The sequence below is a fragment of the Paroedura picta genome, chromosome 6 (genome assembly GCF_049243985.1).
Source record: "Paroedura picta isolate Pp20150507F chromosome 6, Ppicta_v3.0, whole genome shotgun sequence".
NCBI classification, from domain to species: Eukaryota; Metazoa; Chordata; class Lepidosauria; order Squamata; family Gekkonidae; genus Paroedura; species Paroedura picta.
The window spans coordinates 122,445,498-122,459,915 of record NC_135374.1 but is presented as its reverse complement, the minus strand read 5'-3'; the positions used below and the strand labels follow the sequence as shown (position 1 = coordinate 122,459,915).

General features: G+C 49.5%; 1 protein-coding gene across 5 annotated transcripts in view; it reads right to left on the bottom strand.

The window, feature by feature from the left end:
- ENOX1 (ecto-NOX disulfide-thiol exchanger 1) overlaps positions 1-14,418 on the bottom strand; it is a 322,679-nt gene that overhangs the window by 306,908 nt on the left and 1,353 nt on the right. The window contains exon 1 of one of the 5 annotated variants that reach the window (XM_077344076.1): positions 5,242-5,497. The exons of the other annotated variants lie outside the window; for them this stretch is intronic. The gene's annotated coding sequence lies outside the window, so the exon portion shown is untranslated. Of the gene's footprint in view, positions 1-5,241; positions 5,498-14,418 lie in introns of those variants that run through there. 5 annotated transcript variants of the gene reach the window in all.

The following is a 14,418-nucleotide window of genomic DNA, read 5'->3' as shown; positions in this document are numbered from 1 at the left end:
CCAAGGAAGTGGGGCTCCCCACACAACCAGGAAGCCCCACCAGGACTGCAAGCCAACAGATGAGAGGGAATGCTGCCAGCTGTCCTTCTCCTATCTTCTTGGATCAATAGGGCTGGCGGGGGGGGGGGGGGAGGAACAATGCTGGGTATCTGCTAGGGGGCAAAGGTCACCAGTCCTTCTGAGCCTGTGGGCACCTTGGCTGCCTTGGGAGGTGGAGCCTCTAGGGAGAGGAGAAGAGGAGTCATTAAAAAAAATACACCAGGAAAGAGGAGAAAAAATAAATCCAGCACTCTGGGGGCAGCAACCAGTGAAATTCCTGTTGTAAATCAGCACAGCCAAATGGATCTTCAGTGGCCAATCAGGAGCTCTGCTGGGCAACAGTCCCGCCTGGCCAGGCCCACTTTCCAAGAACGTGGCGGGCACCACATGGGGGATTCTGGACCGGGGTTTGGGGGCAAGGCAGAGGTGGAAGCCTTGGAGCAAGAATATTGACAGCCCTGGAAGGGTTTCTCAGATGGGCGGGACTTAATTAATTTTATATATTTTTTAAATCTGTTAAACATTTATTGAGTGACTAGATTTAAGGCCCGCTGTAGGCCCAATACAGCAGGCGCTAGCTTTGTCCTGGGAAAGGAGGAGGTCCGGCGCATCGGTGACGCGGCGGGCCTGCTACTTTCTCTGGGACGAAGCCTTTGGGACCCCCCCACACACACCCGAGGCCGCGACTTCGATGGAGGGATGGGAAGGGGAGTGGCCCTGGACTGGCATGTCCGCAGTTCTGCTTCCCACCCATTTTCTGCCCGATGGTGCCACTTCTGGGGTTTCTCAAAGCCTGAAGAACGTTTTAAGGGTTTCTCAATGGTGAAAAAGCTGAGCGAGGTTGCCTTAGATTTCCGGGTCCCCAGAATACACACAGCAACATGATGGGGCAGCAGCCCCACCCCGGCTCACTCACCATTCCTGCTGCCCCCAAGGGCACTGCCGCTCTTGCAGGCTCTCAGGGGAAAGGGGCAACATTCAGATCCATCGTGCAAGTAACAAATCACTCCACTTCCCCTGATGAAGGAAGGAGCAAAGGTTGAGGGAAGATACAAAGGAACATGTCTCGGCCTGGTGGCCTGGTTCATTTCCTCTTTGATGATGCTGGGTGCCCCATCATGGAACTCCATGGAGAAAGCTAACATGGGAAGCAACTCAGGCTGGTCTGAAGCAGCAGGACAAGGTTTGGGTCCACTGGCACCGTTAAAACCAGCAAAGTTTCAATCTGGGCATAAGCTCTCGTGTGCAGGGCACACTTCATACACACCAAAGCTTATCCCCAGAATTAACGTGGTTGAATTTAGTGGTGCCAGTGGACCTACAGGAAGCCCCCGTCCCTCTTCATCGTCCTTGCACTGGGCCCACCTTCTTGCACTTCAGCCCACCTATCAGGACGTGGCCTGGGATCTTTGCTTACCCGTCCAAATGCCTCTGCACAGGAAAGAGAAAACCAGGCCCCAGAGATGCCCTTCTGCACAGGCCTGCATTACTTTGTGTCCAGAAGTGGAAGCTCCAGCAGCGGGCGATGCCCATGGACTCCCAATCCATCGATTCATGGGTTTGCCTGAGACCAATCAAAGGGCAGTGGGATGCCTGGACTCAGCAGTTCTGTGCTACCCCACAGGCGCCCCTGAGCCCCACCCTTCTAGCCTTGTATTGCCTTAGACATATAAAAGCCAGTTCAACCACTCCCACGTACGTCTCCTGGCCCTGGACATGATGCGCTTAGCCAGAATTTCGTTCTGCTTAGTTTAAACTTTGGCAGCATCTGTAAGATGGCTTTCCTCACACGGACAGTCCCCCGTCCCCACTGCGGTCACTGGCTCCATCTGTACTATTCAACAGAAGTTCTTCCATTCTCCCCCAGGAGTGGGGAAGGGCCTGCCCCTCTCCTGCCTCCAGGCCCACATGTGTAGGGCTCAGCCGTATACCTCCTTCCTCATCCTGCTGAGAGAACCAGCATGCAGGGGCCACTGCCTGCCCCACACAAGGCGAGGCCTGGGCCTGGCTTAGGGCCGGAGCGGCCTTGCTGGGGGAAGGGTGCTGGTCCACCCAGTCCTTCACAGCCAAGCCACCCTTGCTGTTCCGCCAGGTTTCCTCTTATTCCAGCCTACCAAAGGTCCTTTAGGCGGGGCCAGATGTGAGCAGCTGCTGAAGGGCTTGGGGGCTTGGATTCAGAAGCCACGTTGAGCAGAGGGGACGGGTAAAGTGCCCCCCACCCAGTGGAGGAGTTCCTTGCGGGGACCTGGCCAGAGGCCAGAACGGACCCTGAGGCAGCCAACTCTGCTCCTGAACTAGGAGGGTCAGTGCTGGACAAGAGCCACCTCAGAGATCCTGATGGGACAGAAGAGCTTCACCAGAGAAGTTCGGGAATTGTTCACTGTTAAAGCTCTGTTTTAAGATTTTAAACTGATTTCCCAATCAACGAGAAAGATCCAAGACCAGCAGATTGTCAGGAAATCCCACAAGCACACTTTGGAACGAAGTCAAGGACGTCTGGCTTCTTCACCATTGCGTTCTTTCGTGTGAAGCAAACAGGAACTCCAAGAGGGAGCCCATCGTGCTCAGAAAACCTGCACAAGGAGAGAGAGGAGGCACACCTGGCCCCCACAGGCATTTCTCTGGCCCATTCAAGAACACTTTGGGGTCTTCCTTAAGCACCTGCCATTCCCTCCAGTGCGAGGGATAAGGCCACAGGTGCTGCAAGGCTTTCCCCATGGAGTGGGGACTGGACGCCCTCGAGGTGCATTCCACTGGCAAGGAAAGAAACACGCCGGGGGTGGGCAGAATGGCTCTTTCTGCTCAGCAAGGAGTCTTCCTCTACTGGGAAAATGCTCCTCCCGCTGAAAGGAGATGGCTCACTTGGCAGAAAGGTGTCAGGGTGTACAGTCCACTCTATATTTGCCACGTTCCATTGTCTTCACAGCAACGCAACAATTTGGAGACAGAGAAGGGCTGTGATTTACTTCTCACTCAGAGAGCAGAAGAGCAGTGTAATTCTCCCGCAATAGGAGCTGGTATTGATTTTAATCACACCCTTGTAGGGTCTCTGGAGCTCAGGAACTGAAAAGCAGAGTATTGCTCGGCATCACACTAATCCCAGCTGAGTCTGCAACACAAGCCAGGAAGACCAGAAGAAAGGGGGGAGGGACCATCAAATGCTGAAGGGGGGGAAGAAGCAGACCAGGAGGCAGAAGGGGACACGGACTGTTCCTTTGCAAGGCCCCTTAATTCCCTCCTCCAATACTGCTTCCCACCAATTTCCTTGGCTCTGCTCTCAGATTAACTGCCGCCTCCTGGTTCTCCCCCCCCCCCAATCTCTCTGCTCCAGAGCTTTGCTGCTTTCCGGTCTCCTTGATTTTAGTGGCAAGGAAGGGATTTGTGTTCCGTAGCCACAATCTGCCGCTTAAAACTGCAGGAGAGATGTCCTCAGGGTCTGCCGACTGGTCACTTATGCCCATCTGCCCCAGAACATCTCCCCTTGTGATTTCCTCTTGACTGCACGCTTCAGCCACCTTCCATAAAAAGGGGGCATTTCTGTGGGTGCCCAATGTCACAAAGGGGAGGCATCGTCCAACCCCCTGTCAGACTGTTACATATTTAAAGAGCATGTCATGGTCCACCTGAGTTTTTTCGCGTATGGGCCTTCAAATCCCCTTTCTGCCTTCCACGCCAGCAACTTACATCAAACCATTTCTGGATGCCTCTTGGCTCACAAACCCTCCCCCGGCACACCCCCCAGGAGACAGCATTCGAGGATGGACAGCAGGACTGATAGCAGCAGGTGCTTTGCAGCTTGGCTCTCTGCTCTATTCAGCCTGGTCTGTCCCGAACTGCTACAGCCAGCTCTGGGGGGAGGTGGCCAACACACACGACTAAGACGTCACTGAGAAACTCTCAATGCATGACAGAGGACCAGGCCTCTGGAACAGCAAATGTGAGTGGGGGTAACCTGGCTCCTTAAGAGAGACACGGTTCTATGCAGGAGGGCGGGGAACCAAAGGGCCAGGGGGTGGTCTCCTTCCAAGAGCCTGCCTGCTGCATTCCCTCTCCAAAGGAATCCGTTGGCATCCATCCATCCATTTCTGGCTTCCTGGACACACAAGGAGATTAGCAAGAGATCTGAAACTTCACAAACATCAGGCTAATATGCCTAATTCCACTGGGCTTTTCCAAGAACTGACCAGCTGCATCAACCTATGTTATGGCTCTAAGATGCCATCCCTGCCTCCCATGGGGATGCTTACAAGGCTTCCTCTGGAGAAGGGAACATGTGTGCTTGTTGAGAAGATTTGCCACATGCGTTTGCTAGCTTGGGAATCCACCCCAGCAAATCTGTGATAACTTCTTGGGATCCTGTTAGCCAGCGGCCATTACCCTCTCAGGAAAGGAAGCCTCCAAGGTCAGCTGGCCAAATCCTACTCAGAAAGAATGGGGACCGTCCATCCACTTTGATGATCAGTCTCTATGCGTCTCTTCTCAAAGAACTGACTCCCAACAACTTCTTCAGGAAGCTCTTCATGAATTATGGAGTAAGACCTCCAGAGGGCAAGGAACGCCTGTTCGATCCCAGCCCCCACCCGATGGAATGAGCTCCCGGGAGAGCTGAGAGCCCTGACAGAGCTGTCACAGTTCCGCAGGGCCTGCAAACGAGCTCTTCTGCCAGGTCTTTGGCTGAGGCCAGTGCTAAGGATACCGTGGCTGCGCCCTGGCTGAGCTGTATTACATCCACAGCCCCACCTCTAGGGAGGTCTCCTCGGGGGGCAGGAAATCTCTTGGCCACCCATCTTTGTGGTCTGTAGGGGGTCTCAGGGCCCCTGGATAACAATGGGTCGATACAAGGATATTCAAGGAGGCTTTGTGTTTGTAAACAGCCATGAGTCCTTGGAAAGCAGTGGGATATAAGCTGAATAATAATAATGAAAAAATTAGACTATACAATGCAGATTAATATTTCCAAAACTCAACCTACATCCTAAATTCTCAAGCCAGATAACCCCACATAACCAGAGCAATAAATTGCCTAAGAATCATCGAATCATAGAGTTGGAAGGGATCTCCAGGGCCATCTAGTCCAACCCCCTGCCCTATGCAGGAACTCACAACTACCTGCCTACCCACAGTGACCCCAATTTCATGCCCAAATGATCCCTCCACCAAAAATCTCCAGAATCCAGCCTGGCATGAAGGAAATTCACCTACCTGCTTGGTGTACTGGTTAGGTATATGGACTTCTAATCTGGAAGCCAGGTTTGATTCCCCACTCCTTCTCCACATGCAGCCAGCTGGGTGACCTTGGGCTCACCAGAGCACTGATAAAGCTGTTCTGACTGAGCAGGAATCTCAGAGCTCTCTCAGCCTCACCCACCTCTCACGGGGGGTCTGTTGTGGGGAGAGGGAAGGGAAGGCGACTGTAAGCCGCTTTGAGCCTCCTTCAGGTAAAGAAAAGTGGCATATAAGAACTCACTCTTCTCAATTCTTCTTCTACCATCCCAGAGTGGTAATCAGCAATTCCCTGGGGATGCAAGGAAGGACCACAAGAAACAAACACTGGCACATCCCTTCCTGCCCACGCACTCACGATCTGCCTAAGTTCATATAATCAGCATTTCTTTCAGGTAACTATCTAACCTCTACTTAAAAACTTCCAAAGAAGGAGAACCCACCACCCCCTGAAGAAGCCTGTTCCACTGAGGCACTGCTCTAACTGTCAGGAACGTCTTCCAGATGTTTAGACAAAAATTCCTTTAAATTAATTTCAAGCCATTGGTTCTGGTCCGACCCTCTGGGGCAACAGAAAACAACTCTGCTCCATCTTCTCTATGACAGCCCTTCAAGTATTTGAAGATGGTGATCAGATCACCTCTTAGACGTCTTCAGGCTAAACAGACCAAGCTTCCTCAACCCTTCCCCATAGGACTTCGTCTCCAAACCCCTCACCATCTTTGTAGCCCTCCTCTGGACACGTTCCTGTTTGTCTACATCTTTCTTCAGTTGTGGTGCCCAAAAGTGAACACAGTAGGAAGTAGGAATTGAGCAGTTCAGCCCTCTCTTCATCACCTGTGACAATGTCACTTTCTTGTCCCCACAGTGGTCCTGCGGTGTCCCTGTTCTTTGTCTTACTTTGAATATAACTAAAGAACCTTTTTTGTTGTTTTTAGCCTTTCTTGCTGAGCTTTAGCTTTTCTAACACTCTTCCTACATGCATTATTTGTCATATGGCTTCTTGGTTATAAGGGCCTCCTTCCATTTCCTAAATGAGTCTTTTCTATTACTCAACTAGGGGCCAAGCCCGTTCCATTCAGGAATACGACAGGCACTCTATGGGGGGGGGAGAGAACTCTGTGGATGGCCTCTCCCTCCCCTCAGGACCTGGAAAGGCTGCAGGCTGAAGGCCCCTGGGAAGGGAACTCAAAGGCAGGGATCTGCAGCCTCTGAGCCTGGGAGAGAAGTGGAAGGAGGAGGGAGTGGTCAGGGCTGGGGGCGGAAGGCAATTGGCTGTCTGCTGGACAGACAGGCAAGCCGGTTGGAGGAGGAGGCACTCAGGGGCTGGACAGCCACCTTGACCGGTTGTTAAGCCATGAGACCAGCTCCTCCTCCAAGGCCTTACCAGAAATATATTATGTGGAACAGATTGTTTTGAAAGCTGTTTATGGAGACACCCTGGCTTCTTTAGGTTCTTCCCATTTTTCCTTCTCAAGGGAATTGTCTGCAATTGTACCTTCAGTATTTCACTTTTGAGAAACTCCCAACCTTCTTGGTCAGTTTTTCTGACCACAGGATTCTACCCAACATAACTTTAAGTTCGTTAAAATTTTCTCTCCTGAAGTCCAGCCTGTATGTGTGACTATGTACAGCTTTTCTCTCCCCCAAGATCATAAAGTCCAAAACCACATGGTCACTACCACCAAGCATGCCCACAACATTTACCTCGTCAACCAGTTCTTCCCTATTGGTAACAATCAAGTCTAAAACAGAGGGCCCCCTAGTTGCCCCTTCCACTTTCTGGGAAATGAAGTTGTCAACTTGATCACACAACAGTTCAGCTCATGTTCTGCTTGCTGACTACAACCCTAATCATCCATCAAGCAGTTGGAATGCATCTAAGTGTTTGTATGCCTGATAAGGCTTTTTCCAGGTGTCCCACCCATCCCATCAGCCAACTCCTCCAACTGTTAAATAGAGCAGGGACACATGGCAAACGACTTCTAGTTTGACAAGTTGTTCTCTTTCATTTGTTCATTCAATTACAGCATTTACAATGTAATTTCCTCCCCGATGGCGATCCAAATTGGCTCCTCCCCTTCTTCATGGTTTCATGACCAAAGGTGACCCATGCACAGTAATTAAAACCATTTAGCCAAGTTTGGCTTTGGCCTTGAAGACAAGCAGTTAGGGACTAGGAAGGCACAAATTATCTCAGCAGTGCTCAAAAAAGCTTCAGGAAACAAGAGGTAATCAAGGAAGTTCAAATAAAGCCAGTTTGGTATAATGGTTAGGAGTGCAGACTTCTAATCTGGCATGCTGGGTTCGATTCTGCACTCCCCCACATGCAGCCAGCTGGGTGACCTTGGGCTCACCATGGCACTGATAAAACTGTTCTGACCGAGCAAGAATCTCAGGGCTCTCTCAGCCTCACCCACCCCACAGGGTGTCTGTTGTGGGGAGAGGAATGGGAAGGCGACTGTAAGCCGCTTTGAGCCTCCTGCGGGTAAGGAAAAGCGGCATAGAAGAACCAACTCTTCTTCTTCTTCTTCTTCTAAATGAAATAAAAATAAAATCTGGCTCGCACACCAGACAACCCTTCTCCAAATTCATCTGGAGAATATGGGAGGCTTCCCCATCACAAAAGGAGGAATGGTCACCTACTGTTCACATTGGAAGGGGATGTACATTCCTGTGGCCCCTCCCCAGCTCCTACTGTCTGATCTCCAGCTGCAGGGGAGGTTGCCTTCCTGGTCTGGATTTGTGAGCTGGGAGCCCACTTGTTGCAGGAGGCTGGTCCAACAGGACACTACAACGGTCTTTTGTGACAGGATGCCCACCCCAGATTCCTCAACCTGTCTCCCAACCTGTCTCCGATGACGGCTGTAAGAGTCCATCAGTCCCTTCCTATTCCATGCTGGAAAGGATCCCTGCAAATTGCAAGACTTTAGAATAATCAATTGCCAAGGGGTAGGAGAACATGTGCAGCCTACTCAGACACAAGACCACGGCTTTCATAGGAAATATAATAAACTGGGAGGGAGGGCCCACATCATGCTCCCTACTATCAGAAGGTATTAAGCCTTGCTTTAGAATCATATGATCATGGAGTGGGAATGGGCCACACAGGCCACCTAGTCCAACCCCCTGTTCAAGGCACGATGAAACTAAAGCATCCAAGATAAGTATCTGTCCAACTGCTGCTTGAAGACCACAAGTGAGGAGGATCTCACCTTGAGGCAGCCGATTCCACTGCTGAACTGCTCCCAACCACTCCTTCCCTGGGTAAGAATGCAGTATCCAACACTGAATCCTGCTACCACTATTTGGTCAACTCCACTGGTTCCCAGTTTGTTCCAGGATCCAACCACAGGCTCTGGTGTCAACCTCTAAAGCTGTTAGAAGAGTAAATAACACAGCTAGGTTGCACAACCTGATTAAGGAGTAGGTAAAGGTTTGTTCAGGAATTAACATACCTGATAGTCCAAAGGAGAGACAGAGATAGTTGCTAACTACATGTCTATGTGAGAGAGAACTGAACAGTGGCTTCCAAGAAGAAGCAGGAAATTGCCCCTAAGAATAGCAATCTGGAGACAGACAAGGTGTGACACTTAACAGGAGAGAAGTTCCTAACATCAGTATCCTATCTAATAGTTTTCTTGCTGCCCCCCTGCAAGGTCTTCTTTTTTACTGGCATTGCATATTCCAACACCGCTTATCAAGGTCTAGTGTAAAAAGTCCACAAGATTCATTTTCTTATGTAGACTTTGAAACTTTTCTCTAGGGAGCGGCTTGCAGAGTACGTCTGCAATAATTTCATTGGTAGGACAGTATTTCAACTCTACAAGCCCTTCTTCCTTCATGTTACGTCAGAGGTGATCTTTCACATTAATGTGTTTAATTCTTGATCTTCTCTGTTAGTCCAAGTTTTATGTACCATTGTCTTCAAAATATTGCACTGGTTCCTCTATCCCAAAGTCTTGCATTAGTTGCAGTATCCATTTCAGTTGCCAGCATGCTTCTGCTGCACATACATATTCAGCTTCAGTTGTGGAAACAGCTACACTTTCTTGCTTCCTGCTGGTCCAGCTGACCATTGGTTGATTTTCTGACTTTAGTATCTCCTGCCCAGTCTGCATCCATGTATTCCACTAATTTGGGATTGTCACTTGTTGGTAACTTCAGTTTCAGATGTGCAGTGCCATGCAGGTACTTTTCAAGTCATTTGACTGCATTCTAGTCACTTTTGCTTGGTGATTCCACCTTTCTGCATAATAAGGCAACAGCTGCCATGATATCTGGATGCATCAATGTGCTTCTGTACAGAAGTCTTCTGATTGCTTCTTTGTACTGCATGTTGTTGGTCAAAAATTCATTTCCTCAAAGCCAGACTGGATTCAGATTTTTTTTTGGGTGGGGGGGGATCCCACGGGCATGAAATTGGGGTCACTGTGGGTGGACAGGTAATTTCGAGTTCCTGCACTGTGCAGGGGGTTTAATCAGATGACCCTGGAAGTCCCTTCCAACTCTATGAAACTATGAAACAATTCTTCATCTCATGTCCCACATATTCACCTCCATTATCTGTGATAACTGCTAGCAGCTATACTTTAAATCTATTAACTGCCACATGCTTTAATTTTTTTCCAGCCATTGTCTTTTCCCTTTAATTAGGTAAGGGACAATGGATTTTGAATAAACATCAATAAAGCTCAGAATATATCTGTTTCCACTAGGAGTCATTGTCTTCATTGGACCAAAAACATCACTGTCTATCAGTTCTAGCGGGCACTGTGTCTTGCTTGTTCTATGTTGGGTTTTTTAACTGGATCTTGTTCCCATTACTTTCATATATCACACACATCTCTCTCCAGCAGTACATTTCCTTATTTGCATGGATTTCAAGTTGGCTAATTGCATAATTATGTCTGTGACCCAAACGCCTGTGCCACTTTAAGGAGCAGTCCATTGCTTTGTGAGGTTTGCTCTCTGCATGCAAGAGTATACAAATCCTCATGCATCTTGCCTGTGGCAATCAGCTCTTCTCCTAGTTTTATATAACTTTTCATTAAAAGACACAGTCATGACTTTTCTTGAAAGAGCTCTCACAGAAATAAGATTATTTGCAGAACAAGGTACATAAAAGCAATCTGTGGCCAAGATCTATTCAGCTTCTCCACTAGGCCACATGCATCTTATGACCACGTCACCAACCCCTTTGGCCATCTGCAACACTCAAGGATTCTTTCTTTCATCCAACTTTTTAAAAATACTTTTATCATGGCACATATGTGCACTTGCACCACTATTACCCAGGAGTTATTTTTAGAAACATTGTGCAATAATAAAAAGCAGTTTTGTAAAGGCGCTTGTATGCTTTTCTGTTTCTGTCTTTATGAACAGCATTTCTCTGTTTAAAAGCAGATCTTTTCATATGACTTTCCTCCCCACAGAGAAAACAAATTACTTCTTTGTTATTCATAAAGGTATCCCCTGTGCAAGCACCGAGTCATGTCTGACCCTTGGGGTGACGCCCTCTAGCGTTTTCTTGGCAGACTCGATACAGGGTGGTTTGCCAGTGCCTTCCCCATTGTTATTCATATATAGGGCTATTTGAGCTGCATTAGGCTGAGATTCCCATTCAAACAATCTGTTCTTATACGCTTCCTCTAGCAAGTTTAAAACTTTTGTAACTGATGGGTTAGTTTTAGATTCAATCTGAGAGACCACATTTTCATAGGATTCTGGAAAACTTATTAGCAGTATCACAATTAAATCCTGATCAGGCACGTCTTTCCTAGAACTACGTAATTTCATCAAAGTGATTTTGTAAACCCCCTTCCTCTTTCATCCTGGTGCTCAATAGCTTCTTTAGCAGATATATTTGACTTTTTAATTATGCATTAACAGAGTCTTTCAAGTTCCTCCCAAACAGCTTTAGCGCTAGACTTGCTTAACACTCTCAAAAAATCTCTTATCAGTTAAGCTCTTTATTATCAAACCTCGGGCTTTCTGATCATGGGTGTCCTGCAACATTTAGTTGTTTCAGTTCTCATATATTCCAGCTTCAAGCAGACTTGTCTTTATTCATTCCTTCCAGGTGAGGTAACTGTTCTCCCTAAGCTTATCTCTTAAGTGACTCTGCTGTGCACTGCAGGTAGTGGCCATCTTTGACCCTTTGTTCTTGCCTGCTTATGACAAGAGCTTCTGCTGATCCTTCTACCTTTAAGCACAGGTGTGCTAAATCTGGGCCTCCAAAACCCGTTAGCAGAGTAAACAACACAGTGGCAAAGGTTTATTTAGGAACTAGGGGGCAAGCCTATTGCATTCAGGAATACAAGGGTGCTATATTGGGGGAGTGGGGTGGAAGAACTCTGCAGACGGCCTCCCCCCAGAACCTGGGAAGGCTGCAGGCAGCTGTTAGGGAACTCACCAGCAGGGGCAGCTCTCATGCAGCAGGGATCTGCAGCCTCCGAGCCTCGGAGGGAAGTGGAAGGAGGAGGGACTGGTCAGGGGTGGGGGACAGAAGGCGATTGGCTGGCCACTGAGCAGACAGGCAAGCCGGTTGGAGGAGGAGGCACTCAGAGGCGGGACAGCCGCCCTGAGTGGGTGCTATGCGGCACTTGAGCCATGAGACACGTTCCCCGTCCAAGGCCTTACCAGAAACATATATTGGAACAGATTAATATACCTAATAGTGCAGCAGAGGAAAGACCAAGATAGTTGCTAACTCCATGTCTAGCTGCGAGAGAGAGAGACTGAGGTGTGGCTTTTGAGCCTAAGCAGGAAATGGCCCCCAAGAGAAGCAACCTGGAGACAGACAAGGAAGGACACTTAGCAAGAGAGAAAGTCTTGACCTCACTTATCCTATCTAAAAGGCCTCTTGATGCCAAACCCCCCCCCCCCCCCCGCAGAGTCTTCTTTTCTTTGTACTCTAGTCATTGTCTATTCCAACAAAAGCTAGCTTGGAACAAAGTGCCCCAAAGACTTTCCACCCCCATCCACCCAGATGAACCTACCCCCCATTTGAGAAGTGGTGTGTGCCTCCCCCCATGACCTCACGTTCTCTCAAATAAGTACAGAAAACCAGGCCTTAGGAACTAGGGGCCAAGCCTATTGGGGTGGCTCAAATATGCGTGTCACTGTGCTCTCAAATCCTGCTATGCTCTACCGGCTGAAGTCCATCTGCCCCCTCTGTCCTGATCAGCACCTGGACAGATCCTTCTCCTGGATGCTTGAGGCTGATCCTGCATTTAGCAGGGGGCGGACTTGATGGCCTGCATGGCCCCTTCCCACTCTAGGATTCTAGGAGTCTAGTTCAGCAGAGGAATGGGCTGCCTAAGGAGGTGGGGAGCTCCCCCTCACTGGCCGTCTTCAAGCAGCGGCTGGACAGATCCTTCTCCTGGATGCTTGAGGCTGATCCTGCACTGAGCAGGGGGTGGGACTAGATGGCCTCCATGGCCCCTTCCCACTCTAGGATTCTAGGAGTCTAGTTCAGCAGTGGAAGGGGCTGCCTAAGGAGGTGGGGAGCTCCCCCTCACTGGCCGTCTTCAAGCAGCGGCTGGACAGATCCTTCTCCTGGATGCTTGAGGCTGATCCTGCACATGAGCAGGGGGTGGACTAGATGGCCTGCATGGCCCCTTCCCACTCTAGGATTCTATCTTCCATTGAAATATGATAACATCCTCCTAGAACACAGAGGTTGTTTTTACTGCTACAGTTTTATTTTTAAATTGCTTCTCTCGTTTTATGAGGTGGATTTATCATTTTATTTCTTCAAGTTTTTATTGTTTGTTTGCATTATTTATTATTGTAAGCTGTCTTTAGTGATCTTTGAAAGCAAAATATTAAAACAATCCATATTTGTGCCCTCCCCTCCCCTCCTCATTCCAGCATCCTCCCTCCCTCCCTCCCTCCCTCCCTGTCTTGGCTGCCACCAAGGATGAGAAGGTCGCTGCATTACAGGAGCTGAAGGAGGCTCTGAGCCTCCGGAGACAAAGCAGGCCTCAACAGATATTCGTGTTCTTCCTTGAGCCATTTCCTCTCTTGTCCAGCAGCAGCTCTCTGGATGCCAGAAGCTGTTCTAACTGAAGCCGGAGTCAGCCATAGGACCCCACCGGTTTCTGTCCTATTTTCTAGCACCCTAGGAAGCAAATCTTTTGCCTCTGCTTTTCAGCAACATTTCGATATCTGAGCACAAATCCTCTAAGGCAGGGGCAGTCAGACTGCAGCCCTCCAGATGTCCATGGACTACAATTCCCATGAGCCCCTGCCAGCGTTCGCCTGCCACAGTTTGACTACCCCTGCTCTAAGGCCTTCCCTGGTACAAGCTTTCCTGCCTCTTGTACTAAGCAAATCTAAGAAAAGGGGTTTCTCTTTCTGAAGAACAATATGTAAAATTTAAATTTTGCTCAGCTTTGCAGTAGGTACCCCTCAAAAAAGAAGCAATAATTTTAAAAATCCCAGCCAATCCCGAACTGGTCAACTTTGATGAATTCCCCTGGAGAAAACACGGTCCAACCCCCCCCCCCCAACCGCTTCTTCTAGCCTAGTTCCACCCCAAGCATTCTTGGTGGGCCTTATCTGGGTGTCCCCTCTGAACCCTCCAGCCTCCTGTGTCTTCTGGCCCTCTCCAGCAGCAGCTGAAATTCTGAGGAATTCGCACGGCAACAACGAAGGACTCCCAAAGAGGCCAATGTGATCCCTGCTGCTCGGAGATGTCAGAAACCGGCCGGCAGCAAGAGCAGCATCAGCCTGGATGTTTTCCGAGACAAGCAGAGTCCGAAGCTGCAGCCCCCTCCACAGCTTCCGGGAGAAGGGAGGCTTTTGGGGAAACCACGGTGGCTACACGAGATTCCACCAATGCAGACAGGAAATCCCCCATGCACTTCGGCGCAGGAAGGGAAAGCAGGCAGCCTCTGACAGGCAGGTCCCTTCGCCAGTGCAGGACGTTTAACTTCTCAGGCTCGTAAGCAGCTGCACACTAGCAGGCAGGAAATGCAGCTGCAGGACTAGGCTGACGGGGCAGGGCGCAAAACGTTCGCTTTTGCCTGTCGCTGCCCAACAGCGAGGTCCATTCGGTGCCTCCGAAGGCCACCCGCAGGCTGCCGGCCGCCCGTGCTCTGCCAGCCGAGTCTCCAAAGGAGGAAGGATGCCGGATAGGAAGCGCTTAGA